We start from the raw sequence: 5,027 nt of genomic DNA, 5'->3' as shown, positions 1-5,027 counted from the left end.
TGGAGGGATTATAAAGGTAGCTCCTTGGCCACCCATGCTGGTACTAAGTTGGATCAAGCTACGTCTCATCATCAGTAGGCCCTGTACAGTCTTGGGGGATGCATTTGAGGTCCATGCGAGGCTGGAAGCAATACACATTGAAAAAGGTCAGTTTCACCAGTATGTGTATCTCTGATGCTGGACAACTCTAAAGACTAAATTTGCAAGTACTGAATTGGAAGTAGATGCCTTTGGGCTTTACAAGGTGCTGAGTTTCAGAGCTACGTCCAGACTCTGGGCTCCATGACACGTTTCTAAATTCCCTTTCCTGTCCTCCCCAGAAGTTGGAGCATTGCTCAACTGTCTTCCAGAGATTGGGGGAAGAGAGGTAGTTCCTTGGCTACCAGGCTAAGGAGAGTACAAAATCTCAATCTGCAGGTTCAAGCCTGGGATAAGGACTATGAGATTCTGTTTGGCACAAGTTTTTTATTATGGCAAACCTAGTACTGGATTCCAAGTCTAAGGTATGGACTCAATTCATTCCCCTTCTCCCAAGTGAGAGGCAAGGTGTTTCTTTCCATACTGTGTTACCTGGATGGAGAGGTAGGAGAGGGATGACTTAGGCAACTCTTTCATTCTTTTTTATCAATGTTTTTTTTATTTTTATACTAAAATCAGACACAAAAGTCTCTAATTTGACTTCTGCAGCTCTAGTAAAGGGGACTTTGTGTGTGAATAGATATTAAAATTGATCCCTCTGTGCAGAGATGACCCAAGCATCTTACTCAGCCACCATCTGCTGAAAGCCCGAGATGTAAACAGAACATAAATTTTTATGTATATCATCTGAAGTAATTTCAAATATTTTATTTTTAATACAATACTTTTTAATTTAGCAGTAATCAAATATACAGCACACAAATCCTAACATTTACATTTAACAATAATTTTTCATATTTAATGTTTCTATTTAAGATATAGTAGTTGGCTTTTTTGTCTAAGAGCTAAGATCCATAGAGAAAAAAAGATAGAGAAAGAAGAGAAAAAGAGGGAGAGGGAGAGTGAGAGACAGAGAAAGTGAGTTCACATCCACTGCATCACTCCCCAAATGCCTACAGTGACCATGAGGCTAAAGCTGGGAGCCGGGAACTCAACCCAGGTATCTCACCTGAATGAGAGGAACCATTGAGTCTGCCTCCCAGGGTATGCTTCCTTCTGTTTGAGCAAACACTAGTGACTATGGGTCCACAGTGCTTGTTAGAAAGAAATTCAAACACATACATTTTGGAGGAGTGAAATGTCTTAGTGAAATCTACCATTTTGCCTCCCATTAAAAATATATATTCACTATGAAAAAGTCCATGGATTAGAAGCAGAAAATGTCATATGGGTGGAAGATGAAACTGGATGTATATCTGCAAGCTCTTCAGGGCTGTCCCAGACAACCTAAGTAGCCTCACCTAGACTTCCTCCACCATTCATATCTGATTAATGTTTGATCCTACCTCCTGTCATTTAATAGACTGACAGTGTTATTCAGAAAAACTCAGTGCCCTACCACTTTTACCACTCTGTAAAACACTGAATTATCCCACTGGGTGGCATTGTTCAGTTCCCCTTCTATAGCCCAGGATATTTTTAACATGTGAATATTATCTCCTCCCTTCTAGATCAAGAAAGCCCATTGAAATCAAGGTCAGACAAGTTCGTGTTGATTAGAGGAAACTAAAAAGCAGGAGGATATGGGAAATAAGATGAAAACAGTATCTTTCTTAGGCTCCAAGAGTTCAGGTGCATTGGGGAAATCCCAGTCCAGGGTGAGATGAAATCTGGGAACAATGATGAAGAAACTAAAATAATATATTAGGTGTTGTTGCTATGTAATGATCAATTGGCTCAGAGAGGTCATTGCACAAATCATGGCTATCACAGCAAAATACCAGTATTGTTAAACCCTGCCAAACTCCATAGTAGGGATAGCAATCATGGGAACATTCACTATATCCACGTGTTGGGAATGATACTGTGGAAGAAAACAAAAGAAAAACATTATTTTGAGAGACATTTATAACATAAAATTATTCTAGGGTAGGGTGAAGACATTGCAAGGGACAGGAGACTTCCACACAAGTAAATCTCATGTATAGTCCTGCCAGCACCCCTATGGAGCAGCACTGGCATGTTTCTTTCTCCCTGGATTCTCTGATGCTGGGCAGTGATGCATTTGTGACAAGATGTGGTTCATTTGTTTATTTAAAGGCAGAATTTTTTAAATGAAGATTTATCTGTTTATTTGAAAGAGTTACAGTGAGAGAAGGAGACACAAAGAGATATTCCATCTTCTGGCTCAAAAATGACCACAATGGCTGAAGTGAGGAGCCAGGAAATTCGTCTCTGTCTCTCATGGGGGTACAGAGGCCCAAATGCTTGGGGCATCTTCTGCTGCTTTCCTGGATACATTAGCAGGGAGCTGGATTGAAAGTGGAGCAGCCTGGCCGGCGCCGCAGCTCACTAGGCTAATCCTCCACCTTGCGGCGCCAGCACACCAGGTTCTAGTCCCGGTCGGGGCGCCGGATTCTGTCCTGGTTGCCCCTCTTCCAGGCCAGCTCTCTGCTGTGGCCAGGGGGTGCAGTGGAGGATGGCCCAAGTCCTTGGGCCCTGCACCCCATGGGAGACCAGGATAAACACCTGGCTCCTGCCATCGGATCAGCGCGGTGCACTGGCCGCAGCGCGCCGGCCGTGGCGGCCATTGGAGGGTGAACCAACGGCAAAGGAGGACCTTTCTCTGTCTCTCTCTCTCACTGTCCACTCTGCCTGTCAAAAAAAAAAAAAGGTGGAGCAGCCGGGACTTGAACCGGCACCCATATGGAATGCAGGTATTGCAGGTGGCACCTTAACCTGCTACATCACAATGCCAGCCCTTAAGATGTGGTTCTAGAGGTGGGCAGTGCCCAGGAGACTTCCCTCTCAGCCAGACAGGCTGAAGACCCTTGTCGAAGACCTATTACATTCTGTTCTTAGAGTAGGGGCCAGTAGATGCTGAGCAATCAGACCCTATTATAATGAGTCTAGAATTGCAGCTATAACGGGGAATTAGTAGACACTGGGATAGATGCTGTGGGATGGCCATGACGGGGATGCAGTGCAAATGCTGAGGAGGTGCAAGTGGACATTCTGGAGGGTCAAAGGTTTCCTGGGCAGGTGACTCTCAGGTGAGATAGAAGCCAGGTCAATAATAGACAAGCAGGGGCAGATGCAACCAGGATAGTGGGAAAATAGCATATTTAAAGATTCTAAGAGTTAGGATCCTTTGGATGTGGATTTGGGGTTCCTGGGACACTGATGAAGGAATCAGAACTGTAGTGAGTGACCACAGGTCCAATCAGTCCCCTTTTATCCTAGGCACAAATAGAAAATTCCTGTCAGGATGATCTCACCTCCAGGCTCAGAACCTCACTTACTCTCCACAAAATCATTGTGTCCAAACATGACATCTTAGAAGATGATTTGAGCCCTGGAGGATAAGGAAATAAAGCTATCATTCCCTCACCAGAACCTTGGAGGCCTTGAGACACTTACAGTTGGCTTCAGAAGATTCTCTATAACTCTTACAGCTGGCACCATCCTTGGCAATGCATGTTGTCTCCTTCTTTTCACACACGCCATTGTAGTAGTCAATGCAAAGTCTACACTGAAGAGCACAGGCTGCAGAAAGTAGACTGTACTGAGCAAAGGAAACAACACTGTCACATCCCAAAGAGAGCCGAGCTCACCTGCACTGTCTGGGAATGATGTCCACCTTTTGCCCATGGGTTTTATTACATGTATGCAGGCATCCAGAATCACATACAGAGCAGGATGGAACAGGGAGATGATCTTACTCCACTCTTCCTCCTTCCATTAGACAAGGGCACATTGACATTGATCTGTCACCATATAGTCCACCCTACCTCCCATGGCAATTTCTTATCTAGTTCAGTGAGTAACATTAAAGAGAACACAGAGCTGGGTATTCCGAACTCAGGCTGAAGTGGCTGAGCTTTTCCAGGGCAGGAAGTCCTCAGGATGACAGAGAGTCCCCCTGTATCATAACGTCCACAGATAAACCATAGGTTAGTGGGTATAAATCGTGGAAGTCAGAACTGGTTCCCACCTAGAACTAAAGGTAGATGAAGCCAGCTGACCAATTCTGAAGCCCAGCCATCATTTCTCAGATCATGCCCATAGAAGCTCACACTATCAGAAAGTGTCAAAAGATAAGATCTGCTTAAATATATGGCAGGGCCGATTATAGTTTGATAAGGTCCACCCCATCAACCCTTTTCCAACAAGTTACCAATTTCTATGCCGAGGAGAAAGAGATTCAGATGCATTAGTTTTTCCATCTTGTCTTAGCAGATTGCAAAGTAGAATCTGTGAGAGACAAAGGTGCACGTGAGCTGATGGCTCAGAAAACACTGCTTGCTCAATTCGACCTTCAGCCACTCTAAAATGCACTCAACCAAGGATGTTCACCAGTAAGAACAGAGTAGGCGGATGGCAGATACCAATCTAAGTCAATCTTCTCTGCCAATAGTGACTTTCCTTCTCCATGACCTATTCATCTCTCATTTTTCTTAGTCTTCTTTGTTTTAGGTTCCCAAATCTATCGGAAATCTAAACACAGTCTTGTCATCCTTACATTTTTATGGGCAGTACATTCACTAAATACCTAAATCTTGACATGTGGTAGGGAGAGGCATCCTAGACATGTGAAATGCTTCATGCTTGAGAATAGTTCTCTTTTGAGAGTATGTATTGGGCCTGGTGGTTAAACACTGATGGATTATATGCTCTATTGGAATATCTGGGTCCTATTCCCACTCCACTCTTGATTCCAACTCTTTGCTGCATGTGAGGCAGCAGATGATGTCTCAGGTAGTTGGTTTCCTGCTATCCATGTGGGAGGATTGGGCTGAGTTTCTTTTCTTTTTTAAATTTTATTTAATGAATATAAATTCCCCTCCATAACTTCCCTCCCACCCGCAACCCTCCCCTTTCCCGCTCCC

At 44.0% G+C, this 5,027-nt stretch overlaps 1 non-coding gene across 1 annotated transcript; it reads right to left on the bottom strand.

Moving 5' to 3' along the window:
• Positions 1–674: 674 nt before the first annotated feature.
• LOC127491560 (uncharacterized) lies at positions 675–4,483 on the bottom strand. The gene is made up of 3 exons (XR_011384177.1): positions 4,316–4,483; positions 3,559–3,684; positions 675–2,002 (listed from the first exon to the last, which is right to left on the bottom strand). It is a non-coding gene; the product is annotated as an uncharacterized protein (transcript).
• Positions 4,484–5,027: the final 544 nt, after the last annotated feature.

This window comes from Oryctolagus cuniculus, chromosome 1 (assembly GCF_964237555.1).
Source record: "Oryctolagus cuniculus chromosome 1, mOryCun1.1, whole genome shotgun sequence".
In the NCBI taxonomy this organism is placed as follows: Eukaryota; Metazoa; Chordata; class Mammalia; order Lagomorpha; family Leporidae; genus Oryctolagus; species Oryctolagus cuniculus.
The sequence above is the reverse complement of the archived record's forward strand: the minus strand, read 5'-3'. Positions and strand labels throughout refer to the sequence as shown.